Raw genomic sequence first — 25059 nt, forward strand, 5'->3', positions numbered from 1 at the left:
TTATACTCTTCAATTTTCACCTTAGAGCTCCTTGCTATCCTCTTTTGTCTGAAAACTATAGTAACTCTTAGACCCTCTAAATATATCATTCTCTCTGACTCGCTTAGTTCCCTTATGGCTTTCTCAAACTCTGGTTCCCTGCACTCTAATTACATAATCTACCAAATCAAAGACCTGATTCTTACTCTGACGACCCAACAATCCTCTATAAAAATAGCTTGGATACCTTCTCATGTTGGTATCTCTGGAAATGAGGAGGCTGATGAGTTGGCGAATGTCGGATCCGGGAGAGGCTCTTGCACACCAGTCCTCCTCCTGGTCTCAGACATTTTCCAGGCTTCAGACTCCTCTCATAAACAAAACGCAATCTCTGCACTTAGCGCAGAGAGTGTCAATGAAAATAAAGGCATTCATTACTTTAATAATTATAGCAATTCCACGTTAAAACCCTGGTTTCTTACTCTTGAATTAAGCAGACATATTATTGTCATGACTTCTCGATTGAGAACGAATCATTACAGCCTCAATGCTAGTTTGTTCAGAAAGAATATAGTATCATCTCCTGCCTGCCCTTGTGGTCAAAACCTCGAGGACATCAATCACGTCCTGTGGTGGTGTCCTTTATACAATGCTCACAGGAAAGCCCTGTACATCTCCTTAAAAGCCTCAACCTTGACCCCCCCCCTGTGATATTTTTCCTCTTCTAATTAAGCTATTCCCTAACCTTCTCTGTGTCCCCTTCAACTTCATGAAGAAAACAGGACGCAGTGTTTAAAGAATATAAAACTCATAAATCTCGCGCTTCCGTTAGTTCGGATAACGGCCGTAAAGTGCAATAGCGCTGGTGCCTAGAATAGATAGATTGATTACTGACCCAGTGCTGAGATGGCTACCGTAGTTTCCTTTCAGCTAATTAATCAAATTGAGAATTGATTAATTCTCAACACAATCTCATTCTGTTATGTTTGGCACTAAATTTAGTTTTTCAATTGAACATATCAAAAGTTCAGCTATCAAACTTTTCTTGTTAATTATCATAGGAACGACACAGTGAACTCGATGAAACCTCTCGAAAAGCTCATGTCTTTCTTTAAATTTCGTTAATAGAGAATTAAGATTTTCAAACTCTTTTTCTAAGGAAAGATCAATATCAGTGACGTATTAACATCAAATGTCAGTAATAGATCATTTTATTAGATTAAAAACTTTTAATATTAATAACTTTGAAGAATTTTCACTAATATCGGTCTTATTTACAAAGTATAAATGTGTAAATATATATTCACTTACTGCTGAAGAAATTTACTGATTTGATAAATTTTAGTTATAGAATGTAAGTAACTTAACAGATATATGAGCGAAAATTTAAGTTGTGACTGGATAAGGTTGTATTAGTATTGTATTATTATCAGGGCTTCTTTTTAGTGTCTGATTACGATAAGTGAAGAATCCCTAACAGGAGTACTATAAAGCAGACAAGTTAGGGTCAGTTCGGACTGAGTAAAGTTTTATCAGAACCACGATTATAACCAAAAGGATGCCAAGTCCAGCAAAGCCTTATGAATCTCTTTATTAGGCAACAAACTGAAAAATTCAAAAATATACAGTATATATTCGTATCAAACGTACTAAAACTGGGTTTGAATCCAAAAACACCGTTAAAAAAATGCTGGCATCCGAATGGATCCACCAATATCACTGCCAAGAGCAAAGGGAGCTCCACACGCAGCTACTGTTGCAGCGTCTCCACCACTACTCCCACCTACAGTTCTTGTATATTATACGGATTATTAGATTGTCCATAGATGAGATTTCTGACTCTACCCATAAGTTGAGTTCTGGAATATTGGTTTCGCAATTACTATGGCTCCAGCATTTTCAGTATTTAATTGCAGTAGCATCGTCTTAGAACGATAGTTTCGTCTAACAAGCATACCCATTGAATGTAATAAACTAAAAAGATTTGACAAAATTTTATTTCAGATGATACATTTTATTTTGTTATTATTTACCTTCTACTTCATTGCTTTCTTTTGTTGTGAAGGAACACCTAAAAGTGGTTGTTTTGATTGCAGTATTATCAAATCTTCATCAGAAGCAGTACTGAGGATTGATCTATCATCTTCGCTTCCTCGATGGCATTCGTATATCGTTCATCCACAATATATTCAATAACGAATTATTTGTTTACATCGATTGATGATGTGCGTACTACATGCTCCGCGGGAACTTTCTTCTTTCTGAAACATACAAAGATAAGAGTCAGTCAACGGCATGAGTCGGTATATATATATAACATACTGGAATACATGGTATATGAGACATAATACTATGGAATTTTTATGAATATTGTTTTCAGTAAATTGACACAAATTTTAATAGTTTTATTTTCACTCACGCGTTTGTGCATAAATTTACACAGGGTGTTTTCCATTAGAAAACACAAAACACTGTGTCGACACAGTGTTATACCACACTATAGCATTTTAGGCAAAAAAGTAATGCCAACTTAACACACCCCAATAAGTTCAAGAAGTAGAGTGTAATATAAATTTAAATAATTTAACTAAAATATTTTATATTAAATCAAAAGCAAAATTAACCTTCTATAAATAATCACACAAAGCACACATCTATAGAAATAATATGACTTATAGGAGTACTAGGAAATCGCAAAAATTTTGTTAAAATATAGTAACTTATGCATGCTGCCCTCTGTTAAAAACACAAGAAAAGTTAGTATTCCATTTATAAAATTATGAACACAGTGTCGCCACAGTGTTTTGTGTTTTTTAAATAAAGAACACTCACAGATACACAAAAGTAAAAGAATTTATATTTATAACAGCGAGCTCCGAAAATACAAATAAATAATTAATTGTATTGTGCATTTTAGAATTAAATGAGCTCATTTTCTTTCATATGATTTTCATAAGATAGTAACGTTATTATTAACTTCCCATTAGGAAGTTATTGTAATGGTCCGATTTGGCGACGCTGGAATTTTGACAGATCTCGATGTTTTAACATGTGAGGAGTTCATATCGATAGTTTTTAAGAGATGTATGTATGTACGTACGTACGTATGTACGTACGTACGTATGTACGTATGTGCGTTCGGGTTGCAAGTAATTTCTTTCGTTCACGGTTTCTCAAAACTAATTAAGATATCCACTTCGGATCAATTGCATTCGATAAAGAATGTGACAAAGAACAGGTGAAAAGATTTTAAATAAAATTGGTCGATTAGTTTTTTTTTATGGGCAAAAAAAAGATTACAATACAAAACTGGCGAAGGTTTGCAAACTTATATCTCGAGAAACGGTTGGTCCTACAACAAAAAACTAAAGTACTTTTTTGTAGAGATTTTCTTGCGAATATTTTATGTCCCATGTTTTTTTCAGGGGACCTACATTTCAAAGTTATTCAAGGTTAAAGGTCCAAAAAAGGGAGGTATTGTACAAACAATAAAAACGGTTGGTCCTAAAAATTGAAAAAACTTTTTTATTGATAATTTCGCACAGTTTACTATGATTATTTTAATTTGCTTACGAGAAAATTATTATGATCGTTTGATTTCACAATTTCTGGATTTTAACATATGTCGACATTTTAACGTGTGGATTCATATAAAAAAAATGATATATCATAATGTCTTCAAAACAGTTATTTTTATGACGAAATCGATAACGACTATTTTATAGTACATTATTTTTTAAACATTTTCTGGCAATTTCCAAAAATGTTTTTGAATTTTTGGTGTCGATTGTCACTAGGTAGCGTAAAGCTTAAACAAGTTGACTTACAAATGAACATTGTTGCTGATACCTATTGTACGATCATGTTCATAAATTTCAGGAAAGCCAATTTGTAATCGAAATCGTCTAATGGAAGTTCCTCGTGTGGGCGCCCCGAATGGCCTCACACCAATTTTCGTTCTTGAATATAAAACCCGTTAATTCCTAAAGGAAATGAAGTCCTTCTGTTGAAAAAACAAATTTGCGTAATGAAATTAATAAGAATCGGCACTTTAAATATTGATTTTCAATGGGATTGAATCGGATTGAAAAAAGTTGTGAAAAGTAGGATAAACAATGAAAAAAATTTTGAAATTAACTTCTAGTGGTAATCTAAGAAAAACTTACTACAGAATCTGACAAAGTCTGATCTGCTTGAATAGAATTCAAAGTAAAAATAATCTATGACGAATTTTAATTGAAATCTATCGAAAAATTTTATCAATAACTCTTTTAGAATCACATTTTACCCAAAAACGCTTATTCCTGAGACTTCGTCTGTACACCCCAGTGGAAAAATTTTCTCAATTTTCTTTAAAAAATCAGAGAAATACGGAAATAATTAAAAAGAATACACAGTTCTATATTCAATTCTATACTTTTTTATAAATACTCCATCGTAATTATGTGGACGATAAAAATCTAAAAAACTTAGAAAATACAAAATTTCGCAAGTTTTCAGATACCAATAAATAGTTTCTATTACTGGTTCTGAAAAATCTCAAAAAGTTGACAAAAATACAAAATTTCTTAGGTTTCTTTACCAAAAAATACCAGTAAACACTGAATATAACAGCGATAAACATAGAAGTAACATTATGTAACAAGCTACATAATGGAAAATTACATATATGTCATATAACTGTAATATATGATCTAAATAACAAGTTTATATTGCAGATATAACACCCATGTGACATTATAGCTATATAACGTAGTTTATATAAGAAAATTTTCCAATAAAAGAATAAAATCTTACAGATAGCACAGAAATCTAGTAAAAAATGAGCAATTTGTTCTGTAAAGTTGTGAAAAGAATGACAATATATGAAAAAAATGAGAAATCACGAGTTTTCATTTCTCAGTATTTCCTCGACCTTTTTCAATTCTCAAAGAAAGTGTAAGAAAGTTTCGGAAAAAATCTGAACAAATTTTTCGACTACGGTAGTCACGTATTGGAATGATGCGTGATAACCACAGGTCATGTGAGGGTTTCAGCAGAAAGAATTGGTGATCTGTATTATCTAAAACCTCCGCCGGAGTCTGCTTGTAATGCTTCTCATGAATCTAAGGAGCAGTACTCTGATCTACGCAAGTGGCATGACAGACTAGGTCATTTGAACGTCGACTTGAAGAAGCTAGTAAAAAATGAAGCCATAGTGGGAAAAATAATTAATGGTAATGACAAGTCCACTGATTTCGAGATTTGTCTCTCAAGAAAGCTCACTGAATTACCGTTCCCCAAGAGAGACGGACGGAGCCAAAGACCCTTGGATTTAGTTTTTCTTGATATTTGTCGCCCTATGACTACAGTATCAACAGGTGAGGGAAAGTACATTATAATTTTTATTCATGATTACACTCGTTAGAATAGATTATTCAGTCTGATGGTGCTCGGGAGTATCGAAACCAAACAGTTTTAATAAGTTCATGAAGGCTGAAAGGATCCAAAGGAGCTTCAGTGCACTATACGCCCAACAAAACGGGATAGCCAAACCAAAAAATCGTACACTCGCTAAAACGGTCAGATGTATAATGTTCAGTCGGGATTGTCTGGATCTTTCTGGGCAGAAGCTATCTGCACGGTAAACTAAGTGAGAAACAGTTTTCCAACCTCTGCATTAAATGGCTACACTTCTCATGAATATTAGACTCCAAAAATCAGTAACCTAAAGTATTTAAGAGGGTGTTCGAATCAAGGGTTCTTATGCTTGAGCAGTAAAACTCTCCTTAGAAGTTTGAGAGGCGTGGTCGAAAAGTATTTTATAGGATATTCCGAAGAACACAAAGCATATAGGATTTGAGAATACTTCAACAACGGATCACGAGATCTCAACGGTGGTCAACGCGTCCTAGATTTGTTTCAATTCTTAATCCTGCAAGAAGCTCGCAACACCAGCCGACGGATTCAGTCGACACTCTGATCAAGGTCTATCGAATAGCGACTGGGTTCCTGGGATAACGATCACTTGTAGACACTATCTTTGTAGAAATTAGAGGTTTATTAAGAAGGATGCTTGAAGCTCGTGAATCATCCAATAAACAAAACACGTGATTGAATGTCGCGCCGTACTTATAAAATTGGTGTTAGTGTAGAGGTTGAAAAAAGAAGGGTACGTCTGGTCACCCCAGATTTCCACAACATCAACAAATTAAAACGTTGCATTCTACACCTTCGGTATAAAAAGTGCTCATAACGGGAGAGTGGTACATTCAACGTTCGAATGCAGTATGAATTCGCGACATAAACAAGCTTAACATGCTCAGAAAAATGGTAATATAAATGAACACCCATAGAATAGAAAGACCAGTTTTGTTTATATATTGAAAATTAAGGAAGAGAAGCTGACGTGCTTCGGACCTACTATCAGTAGCGAATAAAAATTACAAATAAACACATATCCCAGTGAACACAGAATGTCAATATGATATAACAAGAGTAGTAACAAGTTACGTAACTCTTTTGACTGATTAGTGACATAACAATACATAAAATGTGAAATTTACGTTCTGTACTTAATTAATACTATATATTACGTAAGAGTTACATGGCATGGTGACTCTAATAAAACGTCATAATAGTGACTCTTATGTTATGTTTTTGTGACGCATCTACATTTTTATTTAAATAACATTTAAACCTATTTGCATACACATGATGTAACAATAATCATAACATGAACTCAGCAACATTTTTTGCATGTTATGTCGCTATCCATCTGTACCCCACAAAAATTTCTATGAATTCATGCATAGCATTTACCTAATTTGAATATTTTAATTACCTGAATATATACTATAAATAACATATAAATAAATAAATAAAGACGTAAGGTTCAATAGTCCAGTAACGGTGCAATTTTATTAGCAAATTCAACCTCCTATCTTAATCGAGGTAATTTTTATGTAAATTGCACGAAGATTCTGAAAAACTATTCGCAGGCAAAAAAATGCACGTGTCATTGAGTTTTTTGTTCTAGACGTTTTTGCCTGTTCGAGGCCTCACATTTCATAATAATACTTTGCAGAGCTAGCTATGCGAAATCGACGATACCTACTAGGACATTTTTTGTTCTTCACCATATAACGAAGGTTCTGTCACCTCACTTTACTTGTTTGTTCCGTCTATTTTTGTGAAATATTCGATTTCAAAAATGAAAAAGATCATGCTAACTATTTTACAGTTATCATGCCAATTTGTCGGCATTACAGAATTCTTTCCAATCGATCTCAAAACGATTCCTTTTTTTATTATTGTATTAATTACAAATCTGCCCTTTTGAACAATGAATAATTTTGATGACGTGAAGGCGTAAGCGGTGGACACTCCAGTGAGTGTCATTCCGGTACTTGTAGGAACCAGGGTTCGGCAATAATATATATATAGTATTATAGGGCAAAATTATCAATTACTTCGTAATGGATAATTTAAAAAAAAGAAAATATCAATTACTAAATAATCATTATATTGAAAATAAAATTATCAATTACAGTATTACTTGAAAAATTTTATTTTCAAAATTATCAATTGATAAGATAATTTGTAATTTAATAATTTAAATTTTCTAAATTAATAAGTAGTAATTTACTAAGAATAATTGACATTTTTATATTGTGTGATGAGCATCACGTTCTCATAATGAGACAAAAAAAATGTTTTAATATGTATATCAACGATTCAAACTTATGGCTCAATAATAATTATGTGTTTTAAAGTTCACACATACTATTTTGACTATAACACATGTGTTTATAACAACTTATTTATGTTTTAATGTTCGTTCGAGATCTTTTTAACGTTGAATCATGCAATTAAACGTTCTAAACTTAGTTTAATAATTTAAATATATGTTTCTAAGACTTATTCATGTTCGAATAGTCGAATAGTATTCCAATGTTCCGGTTTTATGTTCTAATAATGAAGAATGCATTCTCAGAATTTTTTTAATGTTCTTATCATCCAATATTCGTTCAAATGTTCTAAATTATGTTCTAATGAACAGAATATGTTTCAACGTTACACTATGGTCTTCTAACGTTCACATATGTCTGATAATAAAATATGTGTTCTAATGAACTTATTTATGTTCAAATGGAACGAATATGGTTCTAATGTTCAAGATCATATTCCAATAAACTAGAGTATGTTCCAACGTTATTATGTATTCTAAACGTTTTCCACTTATGTTCTATGATGGGAATATGTGTTTCTAACGATCTTTTTTAAGTTCCAGAACAAATATGTTCCACGATATATGTCTTCTAACGTTCCACTCATGTTCTATGATTAAATTGTGTCTACCTCTCGTATGTTGTGATAATCAGAGATATTCGCTTATGCTGTATAAAAAGTGGAGCTATGCTTGAACTCGAAACGTAACTTCTCTTTTCTATATAATTTTTAGATGGATTATTGTAGTAAGTCAAACAGCTCTCCTTGTAGTCGTGAATAGTGTTAATAAACTTTTATTTAAAGTAGAACAAATGTCATTATATAGCTTGTACTCATGTATGCTTATTGAAAGAGTAGAATTTTACTGAGAAGAACAGTAATAATAGTTTCATCGATTTTAGCTATCACTCGATGTCGCTGCTGACCTAGAGTGACTTTTTGAAACGTTACGGTTTTTTTCTTGAGTACAAAACAAAACGTTGACTTCTCAGGCCACTAGATGATTACCTGAGTACGCGTTGTTGGCTATGCAATCATCTGTAAGCGAACTTACTAGTAGAAGTCAACCTCAGACCATGAAGTAATGTGAGCTCATGGTAAGTTATTAGGGTGACTATCTAAGTTGCTGGTTGAACTACTGTGGTGTCTATTGTGGAACTTTTTTTCTATCATAAGCTTTAAGAAAAGCACAATGATCAGATATCTTACCAAAGTGGATTGTTGAAAATTGCTTGAGTTTTGAGCAAATGTTGCAGTTGGTCAGCCATATTCACTAGAATGCCTGGTTGTATCTTTGCAGACGATGAATAACTCTCTAGGATGAAATGTTCGTTTCAGGATTACCAAATGTAGACTCCTGATGTTAAGTTGGAGGGTGATAATACCGAATGCACAAAATCAACACAAATATTATCAATTGTTGTGACAAAGTACTTTTTCATTCGATACATCTACAAACCAATGATACTTGAACGATCACGAAGACTAACTAGTCCATTGGCTTAGATAGAAGCCCGTATACATTTGGGTGTCCACTCGATTTTCCAATGCGATTTAAAGTTTTTAGGTGGGGATCACGGGGTATTAAAATTATTTTTTAATATTTGTGGTCAATTTTCTATTATTAGCAATTTATACTTTTAAACTGCTATACAAGCCATATCATTAATTTTACAACAAAAATTCTTGAACAAAAAATGTTCTTTATAATCTTGGCACAACTTTGTTTAAAGTATTTTTTTGTATTTCACCTATTTATTATGAAATGGAAATGAAATCCATTGTTAATGCTACGATGATCGGGTCTCTCACTTCACGCAGTTATAACCTCTACGCACGTTCGAGCGCAGTCTGTACGCCGTTGGCGTGCTAGTTTCTTCAGATATATTTTCTTGATTCTCAAATCATTAATCTGGAGATGGAGAAAGGATATGCATATAAATATTTAGAATCGCGCGGATGGGATTCCATTTTTTTTCTACCTCATAGTTTACACAGAAGAATGTTTTTTTATTAGAGAGAGCGCATTTTGAATGCGCACCACTGGCTATGGCCGCCGTCGCACATGAAACTTGATGTTAGTCAATTATATAATGGTTTTCAAATATCAGCAATAGACTTATTCTTTATCATTCATTTTCAAATTATACAATTTTACTATAAGGGTTTTATTTGATTGAAATTTAATTTAATAATTTAAAATGTTTTCTGTTCAATTTTTAAAAATTTCTGGATCTATTATTGACTTCGAATTAGTATGGTCATTATGATTTAATTTTTTAATATTATTTTAGTATATATAAAAATATAATTTCACAAGATTTTTTTCAACGCGTACAAATGCACAACACAAAACATTAAAACTCTTACATTGACAGCTGTTCGAACATTCTGACAATCACACGGTGGTGGTAATCATCGTTGGAGGATATAGATTTGTTACTTGTTGTGGTATAGTTGTACTAAATTTTGTTTTACTGTATCCAAATTCCATGATTCAAGGTTTGACGAGTGGCTCAAGTAATGAATTTTTTTATTGGTGATATAAAATGCTCGTGAATGTGCAGAGATATTGTTGCACTTGTGGAAGACCAGATCAGTACACAATTTCTGATTTTCCAGTTGTGTACTCCCACGCTTTCTTAACTCGTTTTAAAAGTCTTACAATTACCTACTACTCATCAATATTTTTCACTACTTATTGGAGTATTCTTTAATCCTGTTTGAACATTCAATAATCTTCATAACGAAATAACAAAATCATGAATACTTACTGTTATTAAAATAATTAAAAATATTTATTTAAACAGTAATAGACTTCTTTGTATAATATCAAAAGATTTATTCATCGTTACTCATTTCGACCAAAGACTTCGATGGGTTGCTTCAACTGCTCTTAATTTAGTTCTATTCTGCTGGTAGATGACAACCGTCAAAAAATGAAGAAGTGCTGGTAATACGTAGCAATGTGCTAAACTTATAATGAACACGTATCCAGTGATGACTGGCGGATGATCAGCCTTTTCCTTCTGCCACGTCATTAAAGTCTAGCCATAATTCCTGATAGAGTAAACGGAAAATGTACTACTATGATGATATTGGATGAGTTACATTGAAAGTACCAAATTTGTGCCAAATCAGTAACAAGTAGTATCGTGACACACATGCAGATGTTCTCCTCAAAGTAGTTTATTATTTATCGACAATCTTAATCATCATGTTACAAATTAAATGATAATTTCCTTTTAACCCATTGGAAAACTTAAATATATGACTTGTTTACGACACTTCAAACCAACGTCTGGATCGTGCCAGAGATAGACATTATTATCACCAATAGATCCAGCTTCCAAAACAGACTTTTTTAGAAATAACGCCTCTTCCACTCACAGCATTGTTAATGTGAATAATTGCAGCAAACGGTCATATCCCCCTTTAGTCTGCCCGCCTATCCTGCACTGAGCCACGGGGCCATCTCTGTACTGGGTCCACATCTATGGTAAAGCGGTCTTAGGTGGGTTGGTAAGCCCGGCGGCCTCGTAGCAAAATAAAAATTTTGCAGGAAGCCGGTTCCCAGTCCCGACCGTCTCTCGATGAATGGTGCGTCGGTCCAAGGTTCCCTAACAGGGCGCTGCTGGGTCCTTATAGCCCGAGCACTTCCCGTATCAGTGTGGCGAGGCGTCTCGTTCTTCTCCACACACCGGCCGCGATTCCTCATCCGCGTCCAGCATCTTCATTCTGCGAGTCGACGTTAGCCAGTGCCCTGGTTGACGGTGCCCAACGGCCACTCTTAGCCTTCTTTTATCCCAGGTCCGATCAGTCCCCTACTCAAAACCGTTGAGTTGTGGGTTTCCTGATGCAACGCGTCTGGCTGGTGTGCCTCATCCCGAGGGCCTCCGCTCCAGTTAGCTGGTGATTCGGTTTGTGCAGCCACTTGTCCCCCAACGCCTTCACACGTTCCCCGGAGCGTTGTATCTCACACTGGGCTCCCTGTCACCTCCGCCGCTGGCGCCAAATACGGCCAGCCGGTCCAGCTTCGGTGTTGGCCGCGTATATACGCAGTGACTTGGTACGCTTTAGCGGCTTCAGTGTTGGCGCCATGCCGCTTGTAAACCTCATCTTTGCAGTGGTTTACGAGTTTTGACGACGGTAGCCACTTGCGAAAGAAGCCGTAGGGCAGCATAGTAGCTGTCACTGCAGATATATAGATATGCTGCCCAGTGCATCTCTTCTGGTGATATGCATGGGCGCATAACAGGATTGCGTCACCTCTGCTGGAACAACGGAAAGCGTTCTGGCCAAAGGGGTTTAGGGATTCCTCCACCTCGCTGGGGTCCTTTCCCGCACCAGATTCCGTCGGCCTCTCCCCCCTTGAAAACTTCGCCCCATCCACGTACCCAGGATAGGCCCCTTGGGAAGTAAGCGTATCCTCGACCTCCTCCAGCCAGGGTCCGGCTCCTTGTTCCATGAAGATGACTTCGTATCCGGGTGAGGGAATTCTCAGCTTTCCCTGGGGGCAGCGGTCGGGACCTTTTGCCAACTGAGTCCCGTAGAGTCCTCCGCGGCCCAGGATCGCCCCTGTCCTGCTCGAAAGGGCTCGTCCACTGGCCTATGGCCTCCTCAAGCGGGATGGGCCGCCTTCTCGCTCGGCTAAGCACCTTCACCCATTAAGTTCCGGGCGGAAGAGTGATCAGTAGGTCAGGCCCATAGCTAAGGGTTGGGTCGGTCCTCACGGGGCTCCCGTTACTTACCTAGCCCAGTTTGCCGCTTTCTATAGACTTTTATTTTAGTTTGCCTCCTGGGGCCAGCGCAGTTTCCCTTCCTGACGGAGCCAGGTTCACCTATACTATGGGAGGGCCGTTAGGTTTAGTTGGGGAGTGACAACAAGCTGTGTAAGCATTTTATTGTTTTTTTCGGTTCAGAACCCATTGGTGGGCGCTGATATCTTCTGCAGGTTTCCAGAAGGGTGAGGCCTGGCCTTCTTGACCTGTTTATTCACATGGTTGGCCCTCCAGTAGAGCTTTCCTCTCTAAGGGTTACTTCCAAGGTAGCACACTTTGTTTCCGAAACCATTTCGCTGTTTTCCAAAAAGATGAAGGAGGCCTGGAAAACTTCAGGTTCCTCCTTTCCTTCCTACTTGTGACAACAGGAAAACCAGTTTCAGTTTTGCTCGGGTTTGTTTAACCTGAGCCCCCCGAACCTGGCACCAATCTCTCAACGGGACGCTTGAGGGCCGTCTGCATTCTGAGGGGACAGACTTCTCACAAAATCCGTCGCCTGTGACCGTGATGGGCCTAACGTCATCAAAGGGCGTAGGCGCGGGGGACCTTGAACGCTTGAAAGCCCGCCTTTTCAGGTTCGTAACGAAGTTCGGTCCACCACCAGGGTCAACAGGCAGGGGAGATGAGATAGGGACAAACTCCCTACGGGCAGCCCCTGGCTCACTGCAGCTCGAAACCTCTGTACCTCCTAAATAGGCGAGGGCCCCGGTTCTCGTTCTACTGGCGAGCCAGTTCATGATCAAACGTGCAAGCCGTGACGTTCTGCTTTCCGAAGTTCTAAAACTTGGGCCTCACCCATAGTTTCGAAAGGGGTTGTTAATTTTCAAACGGCCTTCTTCGCTGTCTAAAAAAAGAACCCAAATTGGCCGAACCTTGCCTGTTCCGGGCCTCTCTCCAGGGCCTCCTACGGAGGTCATGGGCGGGCAGTTCTCTACAGGACTTTGCCACCTTTGGTTTTTTAGGTGTTTAGGTGTTGTTGTCTGAGCACAAAGGGCCTGGTGCACAATGCGCTTGCTTTAAGGGGGAAAGTCCATCAAAGCCGGCTCCAGGTTTTTTTTAGGGACGGAAGGGAAGGTTAGCCTTAATTGGGCCTTGTAGTGCCTTCCTTTGCTTGGTTCATAGCAGTCCTTTCCCATTTTTGGGTATTGAATACCATCTGACCGTCCCGCAAAAGCTTAGGTATGTAAACAACCCATGGCATTCGCGCAACAAGGCAAGATCGGTAAGATCGTTAAATATTGTTAACCAGGTCTGCCCATAAGTCCGGCTTCCCCGCCATTTTGCCAGCAGAAAGGAACCCGGGATAGAACTTCCGTCCTGCCTGCCTGGACTCTTGTTAGGCCGATCAAAGGTACCGACTGGGCCCATTTTCCCGATCGGTAGGTCACCACCACGCCTGGCGGTTTTCCCAAGTGGGCCCCTCTTACGAGGCCCGCCTGTCTATCAGCCTTCACTTGTGGTTTATTGCACCGAGATCGGATCCCGGAAAAAAAGAAAAATGCGTTTTAATGAAGGAGCTTCCAGTAGCCTTGAGGGTCGTCGACCACTCCTCTCCCTTCCGGAGATTCTAGGGCCTCCGGAGCGGAACCATCGTTCCTGGCGGGGAGTAAATCAGCTTGCGGATTCTTGGGCTAATTCAGGTTATAGGGGCTCCATTTCTCTCCCGCAAAGCTTATCCAGGTTGCCCCTCCTTATGACTTGATCAAATAGGACTGAATAATCTTCTCCGTAAGGTTTTTAAATTCAGTCCACAATCTGATCCTCCGTTCTTGAGCCTTTTTTGCCTGATTGAAAGAGTCTCCTGGTTTCCCTGCGAGCCTTTCAAGGGTCCCCTGTTCCCACCCATGAGACTTCCTGCAACTCCGCATCACCCCTGGCTGGGCTATGAGGCAACTATAGGCCCTGCAAAAATAGCGTCTTGTAGGGTCCAGCACTGCCTCATCGAGGCCGGGCCGGAGACCTAACACGCCCTTCCGTTCCGGGTGTTCCCCATGAGTCTTTCTAGTTCTGCTTTTGAAACAGGGCCCATGTCCGCGCTTTTTTGGGTTCCCTCGGAGTTGCGGTTCCACACTTGGGCCCCACTTCCTTGCACGGTCATAACAAACGACAAATATTCTAAAATTTCTAAGATATTTGAAATCTGTAGATCTGAAAAGCGTAATTATCAGTTCTTTATAATAATTTTTGTCATTAAAAATAGTCACGTTTATACGTTCTTCTATTAGAGGGGGCCTTTTTCCCGGTACACTTGTAACCCATTTTTCTCTATTATGAATATTATTCAAAAACTTCTCTTCTTGTTATAGGCATTGGAACAACTATCCCTTGGGATAGGGCCTGGAATTTGAATTATTGATTCTTTTCTCAAAAGCTAAAAAATAATAAATAAAATTTGAAGAAGAAAAAAAAAAATATTTTCGAAAGGAATATTTAATAATAAATTAATAACAGAAAAAATGTAGTACTTACTCATCATTTACTGAGGAACATCTTCACGTGAATTGAATTCGGAATAATAAATCAATTCGAGTTAAATGACGGTGTTCTTAAACTATTTTTCTTCTATTAATTTTAAAAATTGATTCTTTTATAATCTTCAAAGATCTTTTTCCTATTTAAATTTCATACTTTTTGCAGAAGAATTTTAGAAAGCAATCAATTCATCCAAGCACGTGTTTGTGTTCGATAACAACTGTGTCTGACTTTTTCGAGTTCGGCCCCGGAGGAAGAAAACTAAAAAAAAAAAACTAATGGGACTATAATTAATTACAGGAGGGCAAAGAATAAAAAGAAGGTTGGATGCTAGGCAGGTTCGAAAAGTGATTCACAAACACCAATTTGTCTAGGTTTTGATGTTTTATTTTTTTGGTTTTTATTTAAACAAATTAAACACTTAACATAAAAACAATAGAAAATCAATAATCCACTTACTACATATATGTGAAGTTGACGTACAATTACATTTTTTATAACACGTATGAATTGTTCTGATGGTTATTTTTGTTCCACCCAAAAAAAAGTCTCACACAGTGAGAAAGACAAACAAACAGGCACCACTATACCACGGATGTTGTTCGGGAGTGTGGTGATGTGTATTGTGTTAGCTGTTCGTGAGGGCACTATTGGCGTCGACGCCCAGTTTTTTCAGCTTTCGCGGCCCAAAGACACTACAAACTGGAATGTACTTGGGACCACTGGCACCTGATGAGAGTAATTTGATGATTCAAAACTTATCTTCGTGGGAGAGTTGCTGAGGTCTATTTGACCGTACTTATTGTTTACAACGAGTGACGATGGTGAACGCAAAAAAACCTGCGATTTTTTTTAACTGCGACGGGAGTTATACAGAGATGACCGCGTGATTTGGCCTGGAGCTAACTGGACTTGCCACAAGTGCTTTCGGACCGCGTTACCTTCGTTGGGCGTCACTAGGGCCGTATAGAGTTGCCTTCTGGGGCCATGAGGGGGAAAATACTTCCCGATGATTGGTCAGTGAGTTGACTGGACGCGCCGGTTGCAGCGTCCGGCATTACAATTTTGAATATTTTCCCGACTCCCACTGGACTTGCGGGCCCCTCCAAGTTCAGAAACCAATAAAAAGATGAAATTAATTCATAGTGGTCGAATATTTTTTATGGGTAGGTTCGTCAATCAGTTTAATTTGCTTCAGCATATTTTAGGAGCGCTACTTTTCTTCAAATTAATTTATTTTTTCTTCTCAAATTAATTAAAAAAACAGAGTAGAAGTTCGCTGTGAAATATTTGGGGCGTTCTGCTGTCCCACAAGCAAACAATTTCGGAGCATTCCTGCTATCATCAACAGCTAGCTTTGTAATTTGTTTTTCTCTTTCATACCTTTATTAACCATTATTATCGATAATGAAAAACCTTCGTGATAGGTTTTGTTAAAACGATGGTATTAATTTTAACCGAAATGCGTATGATTGACAAAAAAAAAAAAAAGTATTTAAAATCTTCAACAAAACCTGTTTTTTTTTCCACCGATTTTAAATAAAACTGTTCTAGAGTAAAAAACTTGTAGCTTACTTTCTTCAGTACAACCTTTCTTAAAATTTTGAGAACGTTTTAATTGCATGATTCAAACGTTTTTTATAAAAGGATTTCTCGACGAACATTATTAAAAAACAATAAATCATTTGTTACTTTAAACACATGTGTTATAGTCAAAATTTATGTTTGAACTTTTTTCTTTAAAAACACATAATTATTATTTGCGCCATATAAGTTGAAATCGTGTGGATATACATTATTAAAAACATTTTTGTTGTCTCATTATGAGAAAAAACGTGATGCTTTCATCCACACAAATTAACAATAAAAATGTCCAATTAATTCTTAGTAAAAAATACTATTATTACTTTTAGAAATTTTAAATTATTTTAAAATTTACCAAATTACACTTTCTGTATTTAGTAATGGCAAAAAAAAATTTTTTTAAATCTACCTCTGTAATTGTAATTTCACAAAAATATTCATTTTTATATATCCTCTATATATTTCTTCGTTTAATTTAAGAAGTTTGGCTCGAGGTCTAACAAAAAAAATCGAAGGGTACAGGTAACGGCTCCCGAGTAACCCTTTGGCGGTTAAGATTGTGCGATACGTTCCGCACCCTGATGGCTTTGTTTTCTTTAATGCAATTTTTATGTCACCTAGTGGGGGGACCGATGGATGAAGTGGATCTTATCACTTACTTTGTAGGGCGCGTTCCTGCTTCAGTTGATATGTATGATAACAATTGCACATTCCCGCCTTGAGTTACGCGTATTATTTTCCTTTCCTATTAGTCTTCAATCGTAATTAGCCATTATTATTCTGATTTCCCATTCGTTATGGCCTGGTTTTTGTATGTATATTGTTTTCGGCCCCTTTGAGTTGTTTGTTGAAATTTCTCAGCGAAGAATTTGACATAGCTTGTCACCAGGAATGCAAGATTAGGGGGGGGGGGGGGCTTTGGGGCTTTGGAATTTTTTACGGTGTTTACTTTTCTGCGTTGTTGTTACTTGCTTGATCATTGGTAAGTTTTTCTTCTTTGCCAAATTTTTTTTTGTTAACGGGAAAAAAGGGTTACTCTCTCTATTAGTGAACTTGCCAGGAATCTACACTGTTTGTGCTTATAAACGCTTATGTTTTTTAGCCTTTGATTGTTTTTTCTTGGAATCTATTTGCCACCCACTCGTTTTATTTTATTAACTAGCATGAAGGTTTGATAATTGTGTTAATTTCCACTGTATTTACTATTCGCTGGTTGGAGTTGGAAGTATTAAAAGTTGGTCGACTTGGTCCCTGAGCGATTGGAAAACGTGTTCAGCAATGGCATCAGTGTCTTTCCTACGACCATTTGAATTTCATCGCTGTTCCTTTGACATTATTCAATGCTCGCCTGTTTTTGGAAGTACAGTAGTTTCCACTCCGGCTTACACTTTTACTCTAGTCAAATCACATGTTTTGAAATGTATTAAAACCTATTTACTGTTTATTATAAATACGTCTGAACACTTTGGAACTGCCCAGGTACGGCTAATAATTTTGTTTTCTTACAAAAAAAAGACAATTTTTAGGTTCTCATGAACTATACACGCAAGGTTAGTCAATCTATGACAGAAATTTTATAAATATTTCAGAACTTTTATCCTGATCAAAGGACATTGGTCACATTCATAAGAAGATAATCATAAAGCATACAAATAATTTCGTATTTTGAATTTTTAATAAAAACCCACGTTAAAAAATTAGCGGCCAATGTTTCAAACGAGAATTTTGGAAATTAACCTTAAATTTCTTATTCTGCGTCACATTTAATATTTTGTATGCTTAAAAAAAATGCTTTTTGCATGGAATTATAATAAATTATTTGATCTTAGGTGACTGATCTGACAATTTGAAATTATATGGTAATCGTTAAATTAAAGTCAAATCACTGTTTTATTCAACAATTAAAAAAAATTTTACGGATTTTTTTAATAAGCGGAACTATTGGAAATAGCGTACCTGTAAGTGGGGGACTTGATTATTGAGGCATAACATCTAGGACGCGGGAACTATTTAAAAAAATAACCCTGAAAATAAAAGCAAAAAAAACTATATCATAACAACAGTACAGATGTTTAGCAAAATTTATAGTTCCCAAGAGTCATTACAAATCATCAACTTACTTACATCATATCAATATTAAAAAACAATTCTGCTGGGAAAAAATCAGATCCAACCCGGTGCATTGACCGTTTTTCCATATCGTCTTAACGACACAGGTATTTGTAAATAAAATGTTATAGTTGGCCAAGCTTATGTTATAAAGTCATTATTAATTGGATAAATCAATTTTTTTTCTTAACTGAAATTTTTCTTATTTTAACTAATATTCACCGTTTTCCAGTTAAATACGATAGTTATTCTTCTCGTATCTTGTCGAGATTTAACCGTGAAACACTACACTGGTTTTTTCAGTTAATAAAAACCACGAGGGTTATTACATTTCAGAAAAATATAGCTTAATGTTACTTACACATAAAAATCTTGTAGCGTTCTCAGTAAACACTGTTATATCGTTATAATGTTGCTAATGCGACATACTCGTTTAAATTGTATAAAACAATGTTTAATGATTAAAAGTTTGCTGATATATATTGAGTCTACTTATTTTGTGATAATTCCCATACTTTTTTAGTTAAAGTTAATTTTTTATTGTAAATAAATATTTCTTCTACAAAAAAATTTAAATCTATGACCAACTCGCACGGCACACTGCTTTTAAACCTACGTCTTAATCCTCTCTTCTATTTCGTCCCTTAATATCTAAACAAGAATATAGGTCTACACATGCTAATATTTTGATTAAATTTAATAATATGATAGCAGGGCGAGAAATCATGTTATTTTATTCATTTTATGTTATTTTATAATATATATTCAGGTAATTAAAATATTCAAATAAGGTAACTGCTATGCATGAATTCATAGAAATTTTTGTAGGGTACAGATGGATATGCGCCATAACATGCAAAAAATGTTGCTAAGTTCATGTTATGTTATTGTTACATCATGTGTATGCAAATAGGTTTAAATGTTATTTAAATAAAAATGTAGATGCGTCACAAAAACATAACATAGAGTCACTGTTCTGACTTGGAGGGGCCCAAGTCAGTTAGTCAGAAATATTCAAAAATTGTTAATGCAGGACTTGTCCACCGGCGCGTCAGTCAACTCACTGGACCAATCATCGGGAAGTATTTCCCTCATGGCCCAGAAGGGCAACCTCTACGGCCCTAGTGACGCCAACAAGCACGCGGTCGAGCACTTGTGGCGTCAGTTAGCTCCAGGCAAATCACGCGGTCATCTCTGTATAATTTTTCGCAGTCAAATCGCAGTTTTTTGCAGTCAGCTCACTCGTTGTACAATAAAGTACGGTCAAATAGACTCAGACCAACTCTCACGAAGATACGTGAATCATCAAATTACTCTCATCAGTGCCAGTGGTCCAGTACATTCAGTTTGGTAGTGTCTTTGGGCGCGAAGCTGAACTGGCGTCGACGCCATAGTGCCTCACGGACATTCACCTATACATCGCTCCCCCGAACAACTCTGGTGTATACTGTGAATGTTGCTATTCACTGTTTTTTGAGACTATGTTATTTGGTGAAAAAATAACCATTAGACAACTCATAAGTGTACAAACAATTATGGTACAGTCAACTCAACTATATGTAGTGATTATTAAATTCTATTGAGTATGTTAAGTGTTATTGTTGAATAAAAAATCTATAAAACCCAAGCAATTCAGTGTTAATAAACTATTTTTAGGAACCTTCTAGCATCCAACCTTTTGTTCTTATTCTGCTCTCAATTCATACAGTCCACTAGTTTTCAGTTTGCTCATTCGGCCGACTCGAAGTCAGAACAGTCACTATTATGACAATTTGTTCATAGTAACATTGTTAGGTCATGAGGACATAACAAAAGAGTCACTATTATGACGTTTTATTAGAGTCACCATGCCATGTAACTCTTACGTAATAAATTAGTATCAATTAAGTACAGAACGTAATTTCACATTTTATGTAATTGTTATGTCACTAATCAGTCAAAAAAGTTACGTAACTTGTTACTCCCTTGCTATATCATATTGACATTCTGTGTTTACTGTCTGCACATTTATTCTAGTTTTATCTGATGGGTTAGAATTAACAATACTTAATGTCACTGACGATTATTTTTGCGTCAATCACTTCTTAAAGCTGCAATCGCGTAATAATATGGTGAATTTTACATTCGTTCATTGTGTAATGATCTTTTTGATCTTTATTGATAGAAAATTTCTGGGCATGATTTTTAAAAATTAAGCTAAGTTTAATAAATTTTTTTAAACTAACTACTTTTTTGAATTATCAAGAAAGTTGTTCAACACACTTTTGTAGTTACAATAGATGAAGGAACCTCTATCACGTCACCAATTATACTGTAAAATATAGTAAAATAAGGTGGAGGAAGCTAGCTTTTAGTTTTAAAAAGTAGAATTTATTTGCAATACTTACAAAAATAATTAACAGGGCTAAATTCCCTTACAAAGACCTGAACAATATAAAAAGTAATAATAATTGGTATGCGCCACTAGGACGATCTCGCCAACATACCAGTATACTTAAACAGTTATAAGCTTTCGCAAACAAAAAGTAAAAATATTATCAATGACATATTGTGAAAATAACAAATAACTATAATGAATGGAAAAAAGAATATATAAAACACCATTCAGTCTGATAGTGTGCCTCCAGGGCCAGAAAACTTAATCACTAAACCTTAAAAACTACAACTAAACCTACTCTAAATCTAGTATGTACATATATAACATAAATACAACGCGAGCTCCTACGAGCTCATCTTCCTCTTCGCCTGTTGGCTCTGGCACCGGGTCTCTGGTTTTGTCTCTGAGTATTGGATCTTCATCTAGCTCTCTGTCTTATCTCATATATGAATTTAGCATTATCGTTCAGCCACCAATAATTCTTATTCAATCTGCCCGTGTATAGGTAGTCATTTTTAGACAAATCAGTCGAATACACTTTATGCCCATAATGTTGTTGCTATTATCCAGCGGAATAGCTTTACGAGCACAATGTCTGCTCGTGTGGTACAAAATAGGAACATTCATCTCATCTTGGAAAACACCAATACTGTCCAGATGGGTAAATAACTCTGGTGGGGTATAACCCGCTCTGATCATTCTTTGGGCATCAAATGGGTTTTCGCAGTTCAGTTCTTTTACAATATTATTTTTGATGTGTCGTAAAGCAGCAAAATAATTTCTTGTCAATTTGAGTGTGTGTATATCAAACCTTTCAATATTAGCAGTATTGTACAGATACTTATTAGAGATTCTGAACCGGTAGTCAGTATCGGCAGTTCTCCATTGGTTAATGCAGGCTTTTAAACAGGAACTTTCAAATTTTCTACAATGCTCTACTGTAGAGGCCGCCATGTTCCATAAAACCGGTGCAGCATAGGTAATAATCGGTCTTATGATTGATTGATAGCATATTATTTTCGCTTTGGGTTCTAGATTTTTGTTATAACAAATTCTAGAATTAGCCCGAAAAGCTCTCCTCGCCTTCCCCAGCTGTATGGCATGATGCTTGTGCATTCTTAGTAGATAGTCAAAATGGACTCCAAGATATCTTACCATTTCCACTATAGGTATTGGCGTGTGCTGTATTAAATGCCGGTCTCTGATACTAATCTGGAATGTTTTGATTTCCTGCACAGTTGAATATGGGATTTCGTTTACTGTTTTTCTAAATAATATGGCTTCACATTTTAACGGATTTATTCTTAGGTTCCAGTCGAGATAATATTCATTCATCTTCTGTAGAGTCACGTTCAGCTTATTGGAGATATTGGTGATCCTATTGTCGGCATAGTAAATGACGAAGTCATCTGCATAAGCAATAGATTGCACTTCTTTTTCTTTGTTCATGTTAAAAAGGTTTAATATTTCCACTGGCTGAACCAGACCACGTAATAAATGATTTGCCGTGAACCATGTCTAGTATTAATAAAAACTAAGAAGTGTGGGAAGTTCAACTTTAATAGTTTAAATATTGAGCCATCCAGCCAAACCGAGTCGAAAGCTTTTTCAAGGTCGATAAGAACCGCACCAACTAATTTGTTATTCAAAACTGCCCTGTTGATATCAGATGAAAATTTATTGACAGCATGTACGGTAGAATGAGCTGCTTTGAAGCCAAATTGGTTGTCGGGAATTATATTGTTTTCATTTATGTGTCCTATAAGAAGCTCTTTAATCAGTTTTTCGTATATTTTGCTTATGTTAAACGTTAGGCTTATCGGTCTGTAGCTGGGAGGGTCAGTAGGTTCCTTGTTCTTTTTTAGTATTGGTATAACTCTGGCTTGTTTCCATCGGACAGGGTAATATGCTAGGTTTAAAGCATTGTTAAAAAGTATTGTAAAATCTCTTATCAGCTCATTAGGTAGATTCTGATTACAATCATCGGAATATTATCCAAACCAGATGAAAGCTTATTTTTCGATTTCTTTACAATAGCAGCCACTTCGAAATGTTTAAAGAAGAATTTTGGTGCACCCTCTTCTGTGGTCGGCAGATGCGCTTGATTATCGTTTGAGAAGCAAGTCAATGTAGTGTGATGGGATCTATTATATCTGTGTGTCTCCTTAATCTCATCCACTATTGGTATTACTGTTTCCCTTACCAACGAATTACTATTTGTGTATCTAGGAGAGTTTATGTTCTCAAATGTTTTCCAACCACATCCAATATACTTGTAGGATTGTTTATGTGAAAAATATTATTAACTTCTTGGATATGATCATCTACTAGATCCAAGTCAGCAATGAGCGTGAAGTTCTTATTGATTTTAATAACATCAATAGATAGTGGAGCTTTAGACCTTAGTATAGAGTTAATCGTTGAAAAAAAAGTATTAGAATCTCTATAATCAATACTCTTTACTTTCGCTGCCCAATATGCTGCGACAGACTTTTTGAACTCACTACCTAGCAACTTATTGATAAATTTAATGAAATATTAATATTCCTGAATTAATTTTTTATCTGCTCCAGCTCTGCTATCCTTAAACATATTAGAGATCAATCGTGACTTTAAAGAGTAAAATTTCTTCACTTTGTTATTGACATATTTGACATATGGGTTATATTTATTGATGTCTATTTTAGGTATTATGGCTTCTATTGAATTTGTTATTAGCTTTTCCAATCTAACGATATGATGATCAACTTCTTCAATTGATAAGTTTCTGTCCATAGGGATCTTCACACTATTGTCTCTGGCCTGCGACAGATGCTCTTGAAAGTCACTCCAGTTTGCACATCTATAGTTAAATTTAAATGCTGGTGGTGGCGACGGGACCATCCTTGTAATCCAGACAATATATCTATGAGATAGCGCAGTGATCGCTATCGTATGCAATGGTATTAAGCTTGTTATTAATTAAATCTATAGGGATTAGTCTACTCTCAAAAATGCCATGATCTAAGAAAGAGTTAGCGGCAGGATATGTTGGATTCAACGGACTATAATATGTAAGTTTGAGCGCATAGCTGCTGTTATTAGCCCAGTTGTGAAACGCAGCACCTCTAGTATTCATTATGAAATCACCCCAATCATTATGACGAGCATTTATATCACCAGCGATAATGAAGAAATTATTACTATTGCTCAGCTTGAAGTCATTAAACATGGAATTTAGATCTTCGATAAAGGTGTCAGTGTCTTTTCTGCGCCGCATATATGCTAAAAACTAACAGTACTGCTCGATTTGTTTTAATTTTAATGGCTATGTACTCTACTGTTCTATTTTTATATGAATTAGGGAATGAGATCACTTCATAGTTCAAGCGTTCATGAATCAATACGGCTGTTCCTCCTCCTCTTCTAGGTGCTACTCTATCTGTTCGAACGAAATTATGTTGATGAAAGGTTATTCTCTTGTACTTTGCATTTAACTTTGTTTCTGATATTAAGGCGATATCAATATTGTTATTAGTGATAAAGTCATGTAAGTCATGCCTTTTTTCAATACACAGATAGAATTAACATTAATTGCACAGAATTTGATAAAGTTCGTGCTATAGTTACTATTGATAGGATTATTCATTATTCTTGTTGCGTCATGGACATTGAGTATTCGATATTGAGGGAGTTCTCTGCAACCCTTTGAGATATTATGAGTAGATTATTATTATTAGTGTTATCTGAATGATTTAGAGTCGTGTTGATCCTAGGAGTACTTGGGATATCTGTAACCACCTGTTTGTGCTTAGAATGAGGCTTAGAACCCCCAGGTTGCATAACATTAGCAAATGATACATTGGGACGAATGTATTTATTAATATGCTCCTCCTTTTTTCTTTTTAATTCTAATTTAGCTCTTAGAGCGGTTCTACGAATTTCTTGAGCTGTTTTGAGATATTTGCATTTTTTATAATCTGCTGGATGACCATATTCACCACAGTTGGCACACTTGAGCTCAGATCTTTGAGCATCTTTTTTAATAGAACATTCCGCCGGTGGATG

The 25059-nt window shown here is 36.2% G+C and overlaps 1 pseudogene; it reads right to left on the reverse strand.

The window, feature by feature from the left end:
* Nucleotides 1-25059, reverse strand: part of LOC118070412 (fatty-acid amide hydrolase 2-like) — a 104452-nt pseudogene that overhangs the window by 20622 nt on the left and 58771 nt on the right.

The sequence above is a fragment of the Chelonus insularis genome, unplaced genomic scaffold (assembly GCF_013357705.1).
Source record: "Chelonus insularis isolate UGA/USDA-ARS -01 unplaced genomic scaffold, ASM1335770v1 contig_57_pilon, whole genome shotgun sequence".
NCBI lineage: Eukaryota > Metazoa > Arthropoda > Insecta > Hymenoptera > Braconidae > Chelonus > Chelonus insularis.